The sequence below is a fragment of the Helicoverpa zea genome, chromosome 11 (assembly GCF_022581195.2).
Source record: "Helicoverpa zea isolate HzStark_Cry1AcR chromosome 11, ilHelZeax1.1, whole genome shotgun sequence".
Classification (NCBI taxonomy): domain Eukaryota; kingdom Metazoa; phylum Arthropoda; class Insecta; order Lepidoptera; family Noctuidae; genus Helicoverpa; species Helicoverpa zea.
The window spans coordinates 7,385,417-7,398,333 of NC_061462.1; the positions used below are offsets into that span (position 1 = coordinate 7,385,417).

General features: G+C 35.5%; 1 protein-coding gene across 1 annotated transcript in view; it reads left to right on the plus strand.

Annotated features, from left to right (window-relative positions):
• Window positions 1–317: 317 nt before the first annotated feature.
• Window positions 318–12,917, plus strand: part of LOC124634569 (homeobox protein abdominal-B-like) — a 94,274-nt gene continuing 81,674 nt past the window's right edge. The window contains exon 1 of the mRNA XM_047170187.1: window positions 318–384. The gene's annotated coding sequence lies outside the window, so the exon portion shown is untranslated. The remainder of the gene's footprint in view (window positions 385–12,917) is intronic.

Below are 12,917 nucleotides of genomic sequence, written 5' to 3' on the forward strand. Positions count from 1 at the left end.
CTTTATCTTTACACACACACATAAACCAACAGAGCTCTTCTAAAAACCATTTGTCAGCGGGACCAAAAATCGTGGAGACCGAAAGAAAGGGGACTGAAGGGTCGATAATTTTCCCGGGTTCCGATTACCTAATGTATTAGAGGATAAGGCAAGGGATGTATCGGCGCGCGCTTCGAACAGCGGAGCGAGCGACCGGAGCGAGCAAGCCCCGCCCGCCCAGCGCGCAGCCACTACGTCGCACGCCGCGGACGCGATCGGCCGCACCAACGGCCCCACGCGCAACCTCACATACCTAGTGCACATAATTAATTTACAACACAGTAAAAGTGATGATACAAGTTTATCGACTATAAATCTGTGCAGTGCTGTGATCGCGTGTCACAGGTAAGTGATAATTGCTCAGTCGTTGCCGCACTGTTTGTGATGCAAACACGCGCCCGTGTGAATCGCGTTCGGACAACAAACCGTCGGGAACCCTTTGGGTGTCGGGTTGTTGTTGGTCTGTGACAATTCGACACTTTTCGTTGAATGCTGAGGACCGTTAAGAATTTCTTGTTATGAGCAAACGTCTGTTGTTTTTGTTGTATGTTTTATCTTCTAGTTCGTAGACGTGACGTAGTGCAGTCGGTCACGCTAAATTGGCCATGGATTTGCTACTGACTCTTAGTGGAATTAAGACAAGTTTCACGCAGCAATTTGTTTAATAACTCTGTCTATTATCTCTCAATTTGAACGTTTTATATACCTTGTTTATCTAAGATAGCTTCATTTACGATTGAATTAATTTAGCCAACAGATAGACGCTTGATGAAAATAATAAGTGCTTCTGATTAAATTTATTAAAGTTAATAAGCTTTTCACTAGGTAGGTTATGAATAGGTGAAGCATTTTAACAAACATTCGATTTAATATACCTTGTAGGTAATAATGATTTCCTATGAGACGAACAGAAAAATGAAAATGTTCCTGATGTTTAAGAAAATTGTAAATCTGGCCATTGGAACCAACAAATTCTACAATTTTTACATACTTAGTTAAAAGTTGCTACAGATTTTCTTTCCTACTGAATGATAGTTTTGCTCAGTGAGATTCTAGACTGAATTGAATGCCGTCGCTTACTGTTGCTTACAAATAAATCTTACCTGTTTATCTGACACAAGTTAAAGTATTGTAACTCATTTCACGATATATTCATATTAACAGTATTTTTACATTAATTTTGAAAAATAATAAAATTATAGGTAAATAAACTTATACACTTATTATCTAACATATTTGTATTTTCAATTACAATAATATTATATTATATTAATTTATAAAGAAACTAAGTATCATATATCATCATAACTCATTTACTGAGTATTTTTTTTATGATAAAAACAATTTTAAAATTGCATCTGAGTCCTTTTTAATAGGTTCATAAAACCTTGAGACAATAAATTCATTGCCATAAAGATAATTAATTTGTATAGATTAGTAATAAAATAAATCCATACAAATCGGATACAGTTGCTTTATTGTCTAATTAGAAACCGAAGAAGGATAATAGTAGACTGAAAGGTATTTCTTATTCAAAGTCCTAGCCCCGTTCAATGTCAATGGGCTATTAATCGAATATTTATAATGTATATTTAAACAATAATTCTTATTGTCTTTTGTTTCTTTTGCGTCAGTCTAAACCAGATTTATTTCATAAAGCACTTGAGTACTGGTGATACCTAGTCCTCCATATTCAACTGTTTTTCTGTGTTAGCAGTTTTCCCGCGATTTACCCGCATCTCATTGGAACTAATGCCCGTACCGGGAAAGAATGCGCCTATATTACTCAGTGTAGCTTTCCAACAGTGAAAGAATTTTTGAAATTGGTTTAGTAGTTTCAAGGGTACAAGCAAACAAAAAATTGTTTAATCTTTATCAGGCATGTTAGTATAGGTTAGATACCTATTGCTTGGTACTTATGATCAACATTGGAATCCGTCGCTCATTTGTTTTTATTTTGTATCAGTTCAGTTTGAAAAAAAAATCGTTCTTTTTTATGTAAAACTGATGGAAATATAATTATCAAGCTAATATTTTCCATTATAAGTAATGTATCGGGCTCGTTGTTTTAACTTTATTGACATAATGTCTTTTCGTTTACGTACACATAACACTTACTTAACGTCAAAACAATAAAGCGGCAAGGATGGTCATGTGGAATGTCGATACGGCTATTATCCTTGCAATTGTATGTAGTTACGGCCAATGGTCTTATGGCTAAGAGCCACGATCAACATCTTACGAGGCTCTCGTTAGGCGGCTGGATCAAGGGATTGATTCAAAAGGCGGCACTCCTTGATACGGCGTGTATTGTGAGGAGGTTTCTGTCTGTAAAGCCCTATCCACCCGATAGCTTTGACCCTGTTTACGATAGGTACTGGTGGTATATCTATTTCTATATCATGAAATGATTTTTTATCATCATACTTTAAAATGTAGGTACTTACCTCATAAATATGTTAGTAAATGATAATAACAACGGCAAAGTAATGTAAAGAAATTATTATCGCAATAATATAAAAGTGAACACACTTCCCTGGGTAGGTATCTAAGCACATAAATACCTAGTTATTTCATGGCGACTGTTGCTAATCAGGTAAATACCTGCAGTAAATAAATATTTAAAGCGTAGATACCTATAGGTACATATTACTAAGATGGCTTCCTCACAGGATCCACATGCTACAAAACCTACCTCTTCGTAGCCTCTCAATAGCAAACAGTATAGAAGACATCAACGACCTCCTAGTAAAACGAGCATTAAATTGGCAGTAATTTTGTCAGCATTTTTGTTTTTATATTATTTAACTAAATAATAATTATGTAGGTATCTTAGATACAGTAAAAATAATATACCTACACAAGAACTCTGTTTTCTTATTGGGCATAAAATGCACAACATATTTACATTCACAAAATAATACGAAATGAACCTAATCGTGGTTAAAGTTACATTGCATAAAAATACGTTCAATATATCAATCAATAAAATCCCTTTTGATTTAATTTAAAACTGCTCAAGTTTCACATGTACAATGCTCTTTAATTTTCGCAAGAAAATCCTTAGGAAGTATGTATGTATTTAATACTCGCACTTTGTCTACATATTTGCTCGTACCAACATAAATATATTGTTAGACATATTACCGTACACAGCGAGTAAGTTTATTTATCCGTCGCACAATGTTTACGTAGGCTTCTCTGTAAAAGAGAAAGTTTCGTGTCTACCTGCCAATTACAATCTACTCAAGATATACTATCGATGAACAGTATTTTCTCTAAGACTAGGTACATATTTCCTTATAAAGCGCGTCTTTCCTAGTTTGTAAACAACGTTCACTGATTTCTTGTAAGATTTCATATTTTTCTTCATAATTCTTGTACATACCTTTGCGGTTTGCGTAACTTCGGTTATTAATTTACAATTGTTCAAGATTTTTACAGTCTTTAGCTGTAATTTACAGAGAACTGAATGTTTGGTAACTACTCAGTGATTTAAATGTGCTTCTTTTGCTAAGATGCAAAGTTAACATGACGCGAAAAAAATACGTACCTACGTGTGGAGAGCTCGTAAGGTTCTTTTGTATAAATTAGGTATATCAGGTGTGTCGTTCACAATCACATTAAATCATATCGCATATACTTTATGATATTCTATGACGAATTGTAAAAAAAATAACCTAATCCATTCAGTGGTTTAACCACATTAGTCATTTTTCGTTTTTATAATTTACAACATCATGTGTAAAGCAGAGATAAATTTAGGAGTATCGTATGTTTTGATCAGTTGACAGCTGTCAGTTTTCAAGGGAGAATTTCAGTTGTTTGTAATGACTGACTTTTATATGGTGTTCTAATTTTTGCACATTTTTATTCCATTTACTTTGTTTGAAAAAAACATTTTTTTATTTTTACGTATTTTTCTTTTATCTTTGTGTTAATCGACATATATTAACCAGTATATTAACGAATTTCATTTAATGTGATTATGAACGACACACCCGATATGTAGTTTTTAGCTCTAGACGGGATGACCGGCAGATTTATTTCATTTAAGTATTGACAGATGGTACACATCTATGCAGCTATTCAATCTGCACCCGCCAGAAGCTACAGAATAGTACAGAATATCTCACAGTAACCTTGATTCCTCTTACTTCGCCGAACTCAGCACGAGACACGTAGTGGTATAAATTATTTCTATCCGTCCATCACGCGAGATTCGCTAAATGAATGACACCAGCCGTAAACTCATAATAGTTCATATAAAGTCGATTCACCCACGTGCATACGGTACCCGTTCGAAACTTTTTGTTGAACCTTAGCGTGTAAAGAATAAGGTTTAAAATTGCTTGAAAGAAGTAGGTTGAAGAGAAAAAAATGTTGGTATAGTGAGAGAGACATGTAGTTTATTACACTTTATGCCGTTCGACACCCAAGTAGTGGATTAGAGAACAAGAAATCCCTGCCATTGCGCAACTTTGACGTTGTAAAGCCGTTTAGAAGGCGGAGGTCAATATTTAAGCGTCCACTGGAGTAGCTTTTACGATTTGTTGTTATTGTTACAGTTTTACATTTCAATGGAGATTTAAAGGGTTATCATTTTAATTCATAGGCGTAGCGTTTGTTCGATTGAGTAGGAAATATATGGCATCTCTTGGTTTAGTATTGTGTCTATCTTCCTACACATATTGCTTATTATATTCAGATACTAGCTTCTGCCAGCGGCTTCGCCCGCGTGGTGTGTTGATAAAAAATAGCCTATGTGTTAATCCAGGGTATCACCTATCTACATACCAAAATTTCAATCAAATCGGTCCAGCCGTTTTTGCGTGATTGAATAACAAACATACATCCATACATTCTCACAAACTTTCTCATTTATAATATAAGTAGGATTGTATATGGATAAGTTGACGCCCTTCTTTTAAGTTACGTATTTCATGCAGTTGCTCTTCTTTATAAAGCAATATTTACCTATGATTCAATCTGAATACCATTTTTTTATCATTTAAAGTTAATACTTCTTAAGTATATCTAGATTATGTACCTATCTACCTACTGGTGTATATACTATATTAAGGTACAGATATATATCAGACAAAACAACAACAAATATCACAAAACATCGATCTATTGCGATACCGTTCGATTTAAAACGATTTTATGGTATGTTTTATTTAATCAAGAGAAGTAATAAACTTCACTCAGGTAATTACAATCGAGTAGTGAGTGTAAATTTGTGGTGGCACGATGTTATTTGAAGAAAAGAATCGCCATTTAAACTAGTGAAACGGTGGGCTCTAATCAATATCCAATCAGTGTTGGGTAGTAAAGTTAACTAAGCGGGAAATTAACTGCGTCCGCGCGGGAATTGTCTAACTATAGGTACCGTGCTGCCTACTTATGTAGCTCAGTCTACGTCATCACTGTGTTATGTAATGTTATATGTTCCTTGCAAAAGATATAAGTATGAAGAGCACGTCTAATGAAGTAGCAGTAGGTATATAGGATAAATATAGAGGTAGCTATGTACGTATGTATTGATACTTCACTTATAAACTGTTGGTTTATTTTTTGTATGTCGGAGCGCAGATAAACGAGAGACGCAATTGATTGTCTATTGTTTTATTATAAGCGGCATACAAATGGCTAGATGAAAGGTCTACATTTCCTATAATTATAGGCACCTGTAGGTAATTATTTTGAATTTACTAAGACTGAGATTGTGAAACTTTTCTGCGAGAAAGATGCTTCTCAGAATGCGCCCTTTTGGAACGATAATCTGGAAATCGTAAATTGTGTAAATACGAATCGTGAGTAGAAACTGTACATTTATACTGATTATCGTGAATTTGTCTCATCTTTTAATGTCTATGTAGGAATGGCGATCAGTTTATGCAGGCAGTAAAACCATTGTGAAAATGTAAATGTCACCTTAGAGATTGGTGCTGGTATAGAGTATTAGATTTTTTGATAGGTACCTATAGGTTCTACTAGACAGTAGGTAGGTACCTATAGGTTCTACTAGACAGTAGGTAGGTACCTATTAGCCTATTATCCAATTACCCAATGATGGTATTAGACAATTAAAACATTTAAACAATTAATTCTTTCTGAAAAAAATAAAAAACAAAATAAAATATTAAAAAGCGTCGTAGCCGCGTAGCATCGTAGCCCAGTTCGTAGCCCTTTCAAAAGACCCTAATATTTATTTCTATTACCATTGGATATTTTTTTTCTGCATTAGGTATTTATATCTGGTAAAAATAAATCCCAATGCTAAGTATGATAAGTAAGTACCTACCTATCGTACCCTCGTATTGAAGCACCGAAGCAAAGCATGGAACCAAAGCTATAATTCTCAATATTATGAACTTTTGAGTCAATAAATCGAGCGAACGACTCTAAAGGTTTGTTGTTCCTCATAAACGGTTACAAATGGATAATAAAATTGTAGTTGATGGTTACTGGAGTCGTGACGTCACTACACACAAATTATAGGCTGGATAGGTTAATGGTCTGTTTATCATTAATGTTAGGATACGGGGCGTTGAGTGCTAGCCTGCTATTGTTTTCGTGTGAAGTTTGGCCATATTTTTTTTGGATAAGAGGCTTTACTACCTTGAAAACTGATTTGGACTAGCAAATACTAAAGTTTTGTACGTAGGTATGCCTATAGGTACCTAGTTAATTAGGTATAATTAGGAAAAGGTACCTACCTACCTACATAGTTTTTGTCATAGGGAATAAACTAGAGCCAAGAAAATGATCCTAGTTTTTTTCTAGTTAGGTTTTATAGAGTTTGTTTAGAACATTCTATTAGTAAGCCGGTATACTTAGGCACATATCTATCAAGAAATAGGTACGTATACCTAAGTAGTAGGTATTTTCCTAGTAAGTTAGTCGAACGAGTGTTTACCTCATTACATTCCATACATCTTTAAAAAATAAACAGTAGGTAAATCCATTATGTTTTTCCCCTTACGCCACAACAACTCAGGCACTCCACCCCTCATTCGATAATTTGACCAATATTCACAAACTCACTCCACAAGATGGCAATCGCCAGAAATGGCGGGATCCTCAAAGTTAGCCGACTAACTTAAATTCACTTTATTATTTTATAAATCTCTTCCATATTGAAGCATACCTGATTTGGCAGCGTTATCTTTTAAGCTCCACCCCGTATGGAAATGTGACAGTAGCAAAGATGGCAGATACTTACAAAGGCGGGAGCGTTTCGGCTTCGTCCGATCCTCGTGGGCGGGGCTTACAATAGCCCAGCCCTTTGCAAATGGCGCCGAATTCAACCAATGCCGTTTGGTAGCGGCTGTTCCATTTTTAATTTTTTTATCAGTTGTTCGGCATCTGGTAGGGAGCCAAACCTGTTGACGACCTTTTAGCCGGCTAAAATATTTGCAACTTGAATAATGTAACATGGTTACTTTTGATTTGAGAATGCCGCATACCTACGGTATACCAAACTATTTATTTATAAATGAATGAATATTACCCCCACTTTCCTCTGAAGTACCCATTAAAATATAATTAAAAAGTTGGATTTATAAAAAAAAAAACAAGTTCTTTTTCTTTAAAGATTTTCTTTTTTTTAGTGATTTCTATTTGCATTTATTTTTAATAGCTAAAATAATACACTTAACAATATTTTAACCAGCTCATTATGAAGAGGCAATTTGCTTCTGCAGTGGGGCCGTAGAAAAGATTGATATTCTTGAAAGTGACATCTGTATCTTACAAGTTTGACATAATTATCCCGGGAGCTTCCAAACGCAGTAAAAGCTCTTGACAAACTTGCTACCAGTAGGTACTTCACCAGTTACGTAATACAATAGGGCACAGACAGATGTCGCTAGTAGCATCGCTCAAACTAAGTAACCACTTAATTCCTACTGCGTCCAGTAGATGGCGCTTTTATACTTTCACTTGAAAATGTTGTGGGAAAGATTTTACTCGAATAAGTTTTAATTTAGTTTTATTTGAAAACATAATATTTTAAGATTATTACTTACGTACTGAAAGAATTGCATAAATGATGAGAATGACTACATAATAATTTGTTGGTTAGAAAAGTTGTGTCGCGGCCTCGCCAATGCCGTGTAAAGAAACCCCTTTTAGTGACGCAGCAGCGCAACACCGTCTTTAATATATTTATAAACAGGATTTTTTTGAACCCTAAAAGGTCCTAAACTACGGAACTGATTTGAAAGATTCTTTCATCTGTTGAGAAGCTAAAATAGGCCTACCTACACTATCGTGGGGTTACAATGGCTATGGTGTGCGTTGGCTTTATTTTAGCTTAGAGTTCAGGCAATATTTTACCAAATATTTACCTAGGAATGAACAATTACAGTCAGACAGTCGTAGGTGACCTAGTGGGTAAAGAACCAACCTCTCGAGTATGAGGGTGTAGGGTCGATTTCAGTTCAGGCAAGTACCGATGCAACTTTTCTAAGTTTGTATGTACTTTCTAAGTGGGTATATCTTGGACACCAATGGCTTATAAAAAGGTGAAGCAAGCACATTGAGCAAGGGTGGTGATTAATGCTCAATCCTACTCCATGTGAGAGGAGGCCCGTACCCAGCAGTGGGACGATAAAAAAAGGCTGTACCTAACAGATGAACAATTAAATAAACAAAGTGAAATAAAAAAATCTGTAAATAGGCTGCTTATAATTTAGGTATTCTTATTACTTACCGGTTTTTCAGGGAACCAATACATCCTCCGAGCCTTTTTCCCAATCATGTTGGGGTCGGCTTCCAGTCTAACCGGATTCAGCTGAGTACCAGTGCTTTACAAGAAGCGACTGCCTATCTGACCTCCTCAACCCAGTTACCCGGGCAACCCGATACCCCTTGGTTAGACTGGTGTACTTGTTACTGGCTTCTGACTACCCGTAACGACTGCCAAGGATGTTCAATGACAGCCGGGACCTACAGTTTAACGTGCCATCCGAAACACAGCCAATGGTGTCTAAGATATACTTAGAAAGTACATACAGACTTAGAAAAGTTGCATTGGTACTTGCCTGACCTGGGATCGAACCCGCGCCCTCATACTTGAGAGATTGGTCCTTTACCCACTAGGCCACCACGACTTTTTCAGGGAACCAATAGGAGGACTATTTTCAGCAGTGGTCATCTTGAAACGAGATTATGATTTTGATGAATATAAATGAGAGTAGGTACCTAATACATGCATACCTACTTCCCTAATAATTTTGTATATAAGAAGGTTCCCATATGGGTAGGTTACCTGCCTATGTTTCAACCAGTTACCAATTTAACTAGATTCGACTAAACATGCCTAGCGTTTATTTGAAAGTAATTATGACTGTCATAAAAGGATCCTGTAAACATTTTCCGTCTTACCACAAAAACTTTTTAACGTCAGTTTATGCCTTGTCTAAAAAAATGTCAAATTATGACGTTGACATATGGTTCATTTTGCAGCCAAAATTTTTGTAGACAAGTGTAAAACAGGGGTTTAAGTTTTTGTAGTAAGGCCATTTGTTTCCAATTTTACCTTGGACCTTGTAATTTTCTATAGGTACCTACCACTTCAATTATTAGATAAATTAAACCTGTTATAGGACTAGGTACCTAGATATTATGTATGAATAGGTACCATTAATATGTAAATCCTGTGTAATTAACTGACCTTTGTGTTTCTATTACTAATTGCTTCTAGCGACCTTTCCTAATTACCTATATCTATCTGGCCTTTATGTACTTATAGATACGGTATAATTTCTAGGTAATAATTTTATTGTTTGATCATAGTTACCTAGTAGCTTTTATGTCACCTAAGTATCTACTTATTGTAAGTAAGTGTACACAAATCCCAACAAAAAAAAAAACGTTTGAAATAAGGGCTGACTTAGACGAACTGAGTACTATTGTAACAATATCAAGGCATCTGAAATTAACCAATTAAAAAAATATGTGGTGAAGGTGACATTTCACCTCATCTTCCTACTGCTCCTATCCCAATTTTAGCTCGGACATGCATAACTTTGTTTTTCACCCATAAGTACCTGCTCTTGTACTTACTTATCTGCCATTATCTCACTTGAGATATTTTAACCATACATATTGAATCCAAGTTAATGTCTAATGTTAAAATTACTTCATAGAATTACTAAAATGGTACCTACCTATCTTCTATAATGATAGGTAGGTAACTATACATATTTCAGATGTATTCTGAGGTAGATAGGTACGGACAAAGCAAATAGACATAGATCTACTTATTTGGATTCCCACCTACCTACCTACTAAAACAAACAAAAGATACTGACATCTAAAATTCGACATTATTATACGAGCACCTTATCACCATGCAATAAGGAATATTTTTGCCTGCAGAAGATATTGCAGAGTATTATGATGGGGTGAGTTGGGGAGGCATCCCCCATATTGATCGGCAGCCATTTTTGTTCGCGCATGCGCTTTGCAGGCTTTGCTTTTATCGTGATTGGAACACAGATGGCGTTGAGAAAATGCATACCTACCTGATTATACCTATACCTACTTGAGTATCTTAGGTAAACGTGAAGATATTTCAGGACCTAATACCTATGTTATCTTAAACCGGTATTCTTTGGGTTTAAGTGATTTTAAATGCCATGTAGTCTTTCGATAGATATTTGTCTGTGAAGACACCGTAATTGGATAGTGTCGGTCAATACAACAAGAAAAAGATACTTCCCATTTATATTTACAAAAATTCTCCTAAAATTGAGTAAGCTAAATAGAAAAACTGCTGAAAAAGAAAATAGTTAAAAAAAGGCGTCTGTAGACCAATTTTTTTGCAGAATAGGTACCTACCTAAAAGCAAATAAACTAATATTATTCTTTGTTTTTGAGAAATTCCTCTGATAACCACGTAGAATTAATGAATATGCGTAGTCATGCGCCGCCCGTCGGCAAAATGCCGTCGGCAAACTTACAGCCGCACTTACTTTCCATCTATGATTTTCCAAGCATACTAACCTAACTAAGTGTAAAAACTGTGGTGGAATTTAAGCTTTAAGTAGGCAAGAGGTGTAGTATTGCAATGTTTTACTAAATGTCCTGAAAATGTCCAAACACATGTAGATTAATTTAGTCTTATTTCAGTTTTAAGTGAAAATTCAGTATTCGATTTGAATTCTAGTTAACAACACAAACTGCCTAAATAAAAGCTTAATTTGTACCTATTGGTATTTTATAAATATTAGAACATTTAAGGGACGGGACGGAGCGAAGGATGCTATTTTTTAGTACAGTGCCTCTAACAAGTATAATTATTTACACAATAGACTCAGCATTCCTAAAATTATGAAACCGGAAAAAAAACATCTTTTTTAAGCTGTGTAACTTCAAGTATTGAACCGATATAGGTACACGAAGGATCCTTCGCACTGCCGGTCACAGTCCTCTAAAATATATCCTTATATCACGAGGGTCGGATTTATGTCCGTTATGAATAACGCGGGACCCTCCAGCCTGTCCTTTGGCTTTGTTATGTTACGCATACCATTATCTTGTATGAATATAGGCTTGGAAGTCACACAAAGTCACGGCATGAATTTTCGTTTCGATATTTTGTTTGCCTAAACCAGACAGTTCGTTTCTGAAGGCAACGTGCATTGAAAAACACTACCTAATTTATCATTTTTTTTTATTTATTTTATATCAGAAAAACCAATCATTAATTAAATGCCTTCACAATGAAAATATATTGATACTTTAGCGCAATTGTTTTGGCTCTAGGTACAGACAGCCTCCCCAAAAAGACAATCACGCCATCTGAATCCTTGATACAGGCATAGTTGTTATTCTTAAACATTAATACCAGCCTTGTTAGACAGGGGTCGTAACGTCTGTCTGCGCCATCAACAAACAAAATGGAAATAAGATGATGTGTAGGAGTTCGTCGCCCCTGCTGTAAAAATATCCGTCGGTCAGAGCAGACGCCCGCCTCAGATACCGTGGTCGTAACCAACAATATCTATTTTAGTTACAAAAACTCTGCAGTGTTGTTGTAGCCTTAATATTCTAACATTTTTCGTGACAAGATTGTTGATTTTTTTTTGTGTTAGTCACCTTCCATTGGATATTGCTTGTAGATACCAGTTGTTTCGAAGAATTTTAGTAGGTATGCCATTTGCTGTTTGATCAAACAGATTAGTATTTTAGTAAACGGTTTTCTGCATTCCTTTTGGAGTTTTTGAGTAGTGAAACCCGAATATATGGATGGGCTCTGCGATATGTTGCGGTGTATATTCTTCCCTATATATATTTCATGATTCATAGCCATTTATGCAAAAAACATGCCGAGTTAGGTAGAAAAATATTATCTCTAATGGAATATGTAATACATATTGCTAAAACCTCACTCCGCAAAATTCTATACATAACCATCTTAATACCTAAGAGAATTCAAAAGGCAAGATCCCAGCCCGCGTCACGTGCTTCTCGTAATAAAAGCCAGTCGAGCCACCGAGAAACGCTATCTCAGGGAAGTGACTTTCTTTTATACTTTCTTTTTACATTTATATACTTTTCTTTTACGCCTCCGTCGGGGACGCGACGTGAGGGAGATCTTTTCAAAGAAAATACAAATGTTTTACGTGGAATACCGAGCAGAATTTTTGTCAGGAATTTTAGGACGTAAAATGTAATTTATTGTGGACCAAGTTTTTTTTTGTCTGTGAAATGCTTCTGTTGTTATTTTCATTTTGTTGAAATGCATTAGATATTTTCATTTGTGTTGATAGAAGAGATTTCAAATAATAGAACTGTCTTCAAAAGTATTCTGTTTTGGGCAAGGTACAAAGAGCGCTCTTATAACTTTTCTTTATATGTTTGGT